The sequence below is a fragment of the Pteropus vampyrus genome, unplaced genomic scaffold (assembly GCF_000151845.1).
Source record: "Pteropus vampyrus isolate Shadow unplaced genomic scaffold, Pvam_2.0 Scaffold408, whole genome shotgun sequence".
Taxonomy (NCBI): Eukaryota; Metazoa; Chordata; class Mammalia; order Chiroptera; family Pteropodidae; genus Pteropus; species Pteropus vampyrus.
Window position 1 is genome coordinate 327,690 of NW_011889189.1, and position 9,608 is coordinate 337,297.

A 9,608-nucleotide genomic window follows, 5' to 3' on the forward strand; every position below is an offset into this window, starting at 1 on the left:
ACAATCTACTCCACATATAGATACCTCTACTACAAGAGAAGAAGTAAGTGCCACCAGCATTTCTTTCATAGAAGAGAGATGATCAAATATTCTAGCTCAGTGCCTTGTGCACAATCAATATTTGTCAGATGGATAACTGAATAAATAAATTCAGGAAGTCAGGAATTTACCTGAGTTCCAAATAAATATATTTTAGATTTTCAAATGTTATAATGTCTGGGCACAAGATTTAGTTTGTTGTATATTATATACATATATATGTACAAAAATGATGTAATTCAAGCTTCTAGGAATAACACTGCTTTTTATGATGCTTGGGTTTTTACTAAGTATATGTACCACATGTGATTTTATGCATTTTGGTCACATGCCTCCTTAGCTTTAGTTACTTAGGACTTTAAATGTCATAATTTCCTCTTTTTTCCTTCAAAGATTTTCCTATCTTCTGGTTGTCCTCCATCCTTCTGGCTCCAGGTACTCAATCTCCTTTATGACCTTCCCCTCTATGTCTTATACTTTGTTCCTGCTGGGGTTCTGTCCTTGGCTTTCTACTCTCTTCGTTGTACATTTTTCTCTAAGTGACAACATTCAGCCCCATGGTTTCAACAGCCCACTGTCCTTATACCATTGCCACATCTTGTTTCCCAAATTAAGTATATTTCCTGAGCTGACACCCATACATCTAACTCTATATTGGAAAACTATACCTGGATGATATGATACACAAACACCTCTAGCTGAATCAGTCCTATAAATTCTAGCACTTAAATATTTGTGGATTCCGTAACCTACATATCCTGCTCCCTGATATTCCTTTGGTTGAGTCCCTTATTATTTCTCAGATGGACTTGTTCGATATCACTTCTCTGATTTTTCTATCTCATGCTTGCTCCTCAACCAGCACACCACTGAGAGATTGCTCTTTAGAAAGCTAATCTAATTTTGTTACTTCTCAGTAGAAAAAAAAATAGCTCAGTAATTTATAACTTAAAAAAATAAAGCATGGTATTTGCTGGTATTTATGATCTGGCCACTAACCACCTTTCTACCTTTACTTTTATAATACTTCTTTTTATTCTCTATAAACTAATCATTAGTGAACTTGCAAGTTTCTAGAATATCCTATTTTACTTTCATGCCATTACAAATGTTTCTTTCTCTGCCTTTTCCTTCTTCTTCATCTGGTTCATGCCTACTCATACTTTAAGTATTTCTCCTATGATGTCATCTTTATAAAGTCCTTCTTAACCACTAAAATTTCCAATATACTGCATCAAATGTAGTAGACAGACTGTAATCTTCTTGTAGATGTGTTTCTCTAAAATCATTTTGAAGATCTTTTTTTGCTGCTGGGAAAACTGAATGCAAAGATGATATGGATTAAAATGTTCATAGCTGTGTGTGTTACTGGTTAAGAGTTAATCTAAAGACATGAGTTTTAATCCTGACTTTCTCAATTATGAGTTTGGTGACCTTCAGCAAGGTTTTATGGTTTGGTTTGGTTTTTAACTTCTTAGTTTTCTAATCTCTGAAATGGATATAGTTAACTGCTTCACTGGGTTTTTATTACATTAAGTTAGATAGTAAATGTGAAGCACTCATTACTATACATGGAAGTAAATAATCGCTCTACAAAAGCTCTTAAAATCATCTACTGGGTATACCGTTAATAATTTTTAACATTTTTTAAAAGATATAAGCTGAAATATTTATGAACAAAATGATCTAGTATCTGTAATTTACTTCAGAATAATCCAGTGAAAAGGAAAATCAAGGGGTGATAGTACAGATGAAATGAGATTGTTTATGAGTTGTTAATGACTATAGCCTGGTGATGGGAATGTGGTTTCATTACACTATACTGTGTATATGAGTATATTTCTAGAAGTTATTTTTTTAAGTATACTACTATGGATAATACATATATTTTTTTTTTACTTCAATGCCTCCAGATGCACAATTCCTTTTATTAGTATTAAATGAAATATTGATGTGCATGAAGGAATCTCATTGCATGAAAAGTATACATCTTTGACTAGAATCATCCTTTGCTAAATGAGAAGCTTACACTCTGAAAGGTGTCAGAGAACTGAGATGATTAAGTGAACAACAAATTCAGGATTCCATTCTCATGCTTACATATGTCATTATGTGCTCAGGCTGGTAGATGTACACCGAATATTTAATTATTCTCTTTCTGGATGAGCATGAACAATTGAATTAATGTAATATAAATGCATATATGATATGACACCAGTGCATATGTTTATAGATAGCAGAATTACATTGTTTCCTTGATGGATTTGCAATTGCTCTAAATTTTATGCATCGTGGACACATAAAATTAATGTAGAATTCACATCCATTTTGTAATAATTAGAGAGTAAGTTTTTCTTCTACAACAAATATAAATAGTGCTACAAAAAGGAAGAATTTAATTTGATATCAGGAGACAGGGATTTTAAACTGGGTTTCAAATTCTCCTACCTGGCCACGAGCATGTCACTTAAACTTTCTGGGCCTCAGTTTCTTCAACTGTCAAGTGGATGCCCTAATGTCTCATGTTCAATTTTGCTTTGAGGAATAGATGAAAAAGATGAAAAAAATATTTTCTGCATCTACTGTATGCTGGTCACTGTGCTAAGTTCTTTAATACCAAAAATATATTCAACAGCATATTATTTTCCTTTTTAAAAAAATTAAGGTAATTGGAGTTCAAGGAGAGAAAGCAATAAGATATTTTGAGTAAAAGCCTGAGCAGATAGTTCATAGTAGGTACTCACTAAAAATATGCTCTTTTGCCATATACCCCTCATTTTTTGCTTATAACACACATTCAAAACTGCTTTGAAATAAATGGATTTTAATAGTCTACGCTAAGAAATTTGATGACAGGTCTTTCCTCAGATTTAAATTCATATAATATTCTTCTGATGCTTTTTGTTTCTTGTAGATTCTTTTCTTTCTGTTTTTTAATATTATATTTTGACAAATCCATGAACTGACCACATTAAATTCTCTAAAAAGAGTTTAAATATAGATTTTACAGTTTAATATAATAAAAAAATATTTGAAAATTTGAGATGTATGAGAATTAATATGTGTGATTTACATGTTATTTGTAAAACAACTAAATTAATGGATAAATGCATGATTAAATATACAAATAGTCTGTGATGCTTCCTAGTCTCGAGTATACAGATCTTTATTATTAAGAATAAATATTTTATTTTCCAGAGTCAAAGTTATTTTTCTATGTATATATATTTTTTTATTTTTCAATTACTGTTGATATACATTATTATATTAGTTTCAGATATACAACTCAGTTATTTTTTAAAAAAAAATTTTATTGTTCTATGTAGTCTGCCTTTGTAAAACTTAGAGGGTCTTTGTGCTTAGGAATTTTAGTTGAAATGAGACATAAATTCTTTTAAATATTGAAGTGCCCATTGAATGTGACAATTTCTACTTAATACTATATTTATTTACACTTGATTCCTTGACTTACATACATCACAGTGTTCTTTGGGAGTTCTGTAGCTTTTGGTTTTGAGAATTTATGACTTTGTTCAAAAACTGGAAGTCATGTATCAGAGGCCAAAATAAGTGAAATCGCTCCTGGGACTGTTGGAAATAGTTTAAATAATTTAATGATGCTTTTCATTCTGTTTATAAAACCATGAATATTAAAATGGTAAAAAATAGAATCTTACATAATATAAATTTTCCAGAAAGTTTTCCTGTTTTGGTTTGCTCAGTCATGTAGCTTAGGACCTTTTAAGAACTTATACATGATAATAAAAAATAGAATTTAACTTGAATCGAGACTCATGTTAACATTAACATCCCTAGTTCATTTCTGACCTCGGATATCTCCTTCTACTGACTTTGCAAACGGGTTCAACTGGATACAAATTCCTGCTACTTGTTCAGTTATCAGTCCCCTCTCATTAGTGTGGTCTCTCTAACTACTAACCTTCTCTATGCCTCTTGACCCAAGCATTGAATCAAATCATTCTTTTTTATTAAGCAAATCATTTCAAAGGGATAAATTTTGCTAAAGATTCAGGAAAAAGAAAATTAATTGAACATCAGACACCGCTTCTCCTAAATTTCTTTAACCATGAATCTTAAACTATATATGAAATTTTAAAAATGTAATCATATCACTTATCTTTCCCCAGTAAAAGAGAGGAGAGGATATGTGAAATGACAGCTATAGGAGTTTGACTTCCTTAGAGTAAAGCTACAATTTATTTTAAAGACGCAATATAAATAATCGATGTATTATTTATATGTAATGTATATTCCTCTGAAACCTTCCACATCCTTAGGATATGCTTTCCTGTAATAACAATAGTAGAGTTGCGTTATTATTCATCTAAAAACAAAATGAAATTATTTTTTATCCAATACCACTGTTCTTTCTTCCTCCTCTTCTTCTCTTCCTTTTTTTCCCAAAGCAATTCAGTCCTAAACTATTAGATATAGCCGTTAAAAGTTAGTGCCTTCACATATGCCATGGATCAGGGGAACAGAAGTCTCCTGAGGAGGAGTGTTCTGGTTTGGGATACTTGAGTCCAAGCAAAGTGAGGAGGGCATCCTTCCCCCAGAACAGCCAAGTATAAGGTATCATAACCCAAGAATGTGAAATAAAGTTCCACATAGGGTACCATCTGGCATAAGAGGCTTCACAGTAAGGAGGGTATTTATACAAAAGAAGAGGCAGTGGTGATGGGAGATTTAGTGTAGGAAGGTTTATTAAATAAGGTTTATATTTAAGGTAACAGGTACCAGCTTTCTCATTGTTAGAGAAACCAGTTTAAAAATGGAAAAGAAAATATTGGAATTAACTTGTATTGGAAAAGGAAATATTAGAATTAATTTGTATTGGAATGAGTGGTAGCAATGTGAAACAATGGTTTTCAATATGTAGAGAAAGAGAAATACATGTAGATGTAAATGTGTGTATTGTGTGTATATGTGCATAATATAAACTTGTACATTTACACATATATATGCTCTGTCCACTGAAAGGTGTGGGAGTAGTGACACTTTAATAGTCATGAGCATACCTAGCACTCAGATCCTGGCTTCTAAATATCATTCTCCACTAACAGGAAATAGGACTTGTTAGAAAAACGGCTGATTTTAGGTCTGAGACAGGACAATACAAAAGGAACATAGACTATCTTTTTGTCTCAGAAAGCAAGGAGGTGCTCAAAGAATTATGGAGACATGTCAAAGGAACACAGTAGTAACCTTGAAGGGTATTTATTGCCCATATGAGAAAAAGTTGTGCTTTTGGCAGAAAAATAGATACATAATTCAGTGAAACAAATAGTCCAGAAATAGATATATATGTACGTGGTTGATTATTTTTTGACAATGATGAAATATAATTTAATGTGGAAAGTATAAACTCTTCAATCAAGATGCTAGAACAATTTTGGCATAGGCAACAGAACAAAACAAAAAAAAATCAACTCTTATTTCACACCATATTTTTTAAAAAATCAATGCAAAGTGGATTATAGACTTAAATATAGAGCAAAATCTAGCAAACTCTTAGAAGAAAACAAGGTAAACTCTGAACTTGAGTTTAGTGAAGCATTTTGAAAATACAAAGTGAATCACAGTAATTATTTAGAAAATTTGAAAAATGGCACATCGTTTAAAAAATTCTCCAAAATTTTGAAGAGAACTTGTATCTAGAATATGTAAAGCATACTTCCAACTTCATAAGAAAGAGACAGCCCAAATGGAAAAAAATCTATATGAACAGATACTTCACCAAAGAAGATATATGTATGGTAAATGAGTATATGGAAAGATGTTCAACATGATTAGTCATTAAGGAAATGCAAATTAAAAACATAAAGGGATAACACTACACACTCACCAGAATAGCTAAAATTTTAAATACTGATCACACTCAAGTATCAGTGAAGATGTTAGTAATTAGAACTCATACATTTCTGGTAGGAATTCAAAATGGTACGGTTGCTTTGGAAATGAGATTGGCACATTTTAAAAAGTCAACAGGACTCTGACATTTCACTTCTAGATATTTACCCAAGAAAAATTAAAGCATATGTCTACAAAGATAAGTATACAGATTTTAACATCAGCTTTATTAGTAATAGCCTAAAACTGGAAACAATTGAAATATCTGTCAGTAGGTAAATGGATACACAAATCGTGGTATGTATAGCCATATAATGAAGTACTGCTCAACAATGAAAAATAATGAATTACCAAAACATCTACTTAACTTATTCTATTTATACCATTTCCTCAAATAAAATAATATGGTACCCCCCCAAAAGTAATCAATTATTGATATATGCAACAAAATGAATAAATTTCAAAATAATTATGGTGGGAAGCCATAATAATTTAAAGCCAGGCAAAGAAGAAATATTTAATGTATATTCTATTCATGTAAAATTCTAAAAAATACGAACCAATATCAAAGGATGCAATGAGAACACAGTGTTATTTTAGTGATATTCCTACCAAAGATGCATAATCACATTTAGTCATGAGAAACTGTCAAACACAAACTGGGGGATATTTTATAAGGTAATGGCCTATAATCTTCAAAAGTGCCATGAAAAGCAAAGAACAACCAAGGAATTGTTCCAGGAATCTAAAGAAACATGACAACTAAATGCAAAGAAAGACACAGATTTGAAAGTTTGCTGTAAGGCACTATGCAACAACTGGGAAATTTGAATGCGATGTGAAGATTAGAATAGACTTTAGGAACTTATTGGAACTACTTGACAATACTTGAATGAAATCTAATTAGATGTAATAATGAGTCAAAATCCATTTCACAGCTTTGTGTTTATCTTGCAGTTATGTTGACAAATATTCTGGTTTGTAAGAAATGATAAAATATTAGGGGTGATGGGGGCATGAATTTGGCCACTTACTCTCAAATGCTTCCAAAAAATGAAATTTTTCTTTACACCATACTTGTAATTTTCCATAAATTTCAATAGATAGTGATATACAGAAAATTATTCTCAGGTTTCTATCCTACTGCCCCACTTGCTCTTCTCCAAGATTTTATGTAGGTGTGTAGAAGCAGGAAGGCTTCAGTGGGGTAACTACAAAATTAAACTGTGCATAAATAGGCATAACCTGGGTTCATCATGGGAAACCAAAAGAGTTGGTCAACTTAGGCTTGTGATGTTGGGGATTAGATAGTCCCATTTTTATTCCAAATCTTCTCTATCCTTTGTTCTCAAAGTCAATGACATCTATCTGATTTTTGCTGTGCTGACAGTAATAACTGGACAACCCATGATGGGTCTCTCTGAGCTCTTTGGGGCTTCACTGTCTCCCCTCTGCTTGGCTTTCTCAGGCATCACCAACACTCTGAACTCTACTTTGCTAGGCTCCTGTGAGGTTTCTCCTGAAACTACTCAGCCCTGATAAGCTCCCAGATGAAAGATACACTGCCTAAGGGTCCTGCCCATGCCAAAGGGGAACGTGGGTGGCTCCAGAAAGCTAAATTTTATGCCTCCCTTGCTTTTTATCTTCTCACGACATCTCTGGACTTTTTTATTACATCATTGAAGACATAGTCTCTTTCTTTTGGACTCTTGCCTTGTGGCCGAACCTCAATAATACATCTGAGAAATATATATTACTAAATACACTTTCTCAGTGCAAAGGGAAAAATCTAAGATTTTGATTATCAGACATGGCCCTTGATATTGTTACATATGAACTAAAGCATTTGGAAATTACTTCCTCTCTCTGAAAAACATGTCTTTTTGTGATACTGCAAAATTCTATTTTTAATGTCAGATGTTGAATACTAGTCCTTGCATTCTTGTCGCAATCTTTCTATACTAATTCTAATATGACTCTTACCTTAAGCTAGTCTGAAAAAAGCTCATTGCAGAAAAACAAAATTAAAAAAAACAACAACACAATAATATTTCTTAGTATTTCCTTCATGATACAATTAAGTTAAATAACTTAAGTCCTGTCTCATGTAACTGCTGGAAGTCCACTAACTTCCTTTACATTTCCGAAGATTTCAGGGATATGTGAGAAGTAGATGATGAACTTTAATACTCATCTCATGTCTCTGAATACACATTTCTATAGTGGCTTAATTATCAAACACCTCCTAACATCTTATCTTCTACACACTGTACTTTCTCCCCATTCTACCCCAACTATTGGCTCTGACCATTCTCTACCATTTTTCAAAACATCTCATATAGTTATTCTGTGTAGAAGACTTTTGCTGAAGGTTCAAGAAATATAAATAAAGAAATGGAAAAAAAAAAAACTTAAACATGAATTAGAAACATCACCTGTCCTGTATTTATCTGTAGTTCCTTCTAGCTTTCCAATACCTGTTGAGGAATCCTTCGCTTTCCTAACCCCTTTCCTAAAATCTCCAGAAATTCTCATTCTTCTCTTTCGTATTTGGATGGGATGTTTGCTACTTTATTAATCAAAGAAATTCCTCCCTCTTTTTGTATCAAAAATCTCCCAATCAGATAGGCTCTGGAGCCTTCCCTTACCTAACAAAATGTCTCATTCAGATGTTCACCCACCCCCACTCCCACCCACACCACCAAATGTACCAATTTCTCACTGGGGGAACTCTGCTGTTCTCCTTTAGCAGAGCTCCACAATCAGGCAGCGGAAGGCTTTAATCTGCAGAATTTGTGTCTTTGTTTTCCCCCATGCCTGTTTCACCATTGTATTTTGGAAGCAAGCAGTTTACTTTCTAGTTTTACAGGCCCAGAGATGGAAAGACATGTTGCTCCAAGATAAATCATACCCAGAGTCTCACTTGTATCTGATTTAGATAGTTTAAATAATGATATTTGGAATTTGAGAACTGACGAGATTTAAATGAGATTTGGATTTGATGTTGTAATAGGTCAAGACTTTGGGAGGGGTGTTAGAATGGGTAACTGTATGTGTGGGATGGATGTGAGCTTTTGGGCCCAGAGCGTGGACTGTGGTAGGCTGAAAAATCACACATACCCCACTCTCCCCGCTAGTTAAGAAAAGCTGTTTATATAAACTCTCTGGAAACTATGAATGTTACCTTATTTGGAAAGGGTCTTTTCATATGTGATTAAATTAAGAATCTTTATTATTATTATTATTTATGCCTACAGCACCTGGTCTTCCTAGGTAGTCTCCCATCTAAGTACTAACCAGGCCCAGCCCTGCTTAGCTTTTAAGATCAGACATCGGGCTTGTTCAGGGTGGCATGGCCATAGACCATGGACCATGGCTCCACTGGGGCACAAACTCAGGACCTTCTGCATGTAAAGCAGATGTGCTAACCGCTATACTATGGAACCACATCCTAAATTAAGGATCTTGAAGAGATAATCCTGAATTATCTGGGTGAGCCTTGAATCCATGGCAAATTTAGATACCAATTGGCTGTCCTATAATTCAACTCATATCCAACACTATCTATCCAGAGACAGCAACAAATTCTACAGGACAAGGGTTCAGTCCTACAAGACTGTCCCCTTTCCACTTCAGAGCCAATTGCAAGCCCAAGTTGTTATCTGTACTTCTGACTAGCCATAAATCAGAGGTTCCAG

General features: G+C 33.5%; 1 pseudogene; it reads right to left on the bottom strand.

Annotated features, from left to right (window-relative positions):
- Positions 1 to 9,158: 9,158 nt before the first annotated feature.
- Positions 9,159 to 9,274, bottom strand: LOC111731912 (annotated as a pseudogene).
- Positions 9,275 to 9,608: the final 334 nt, after the last annotated feature.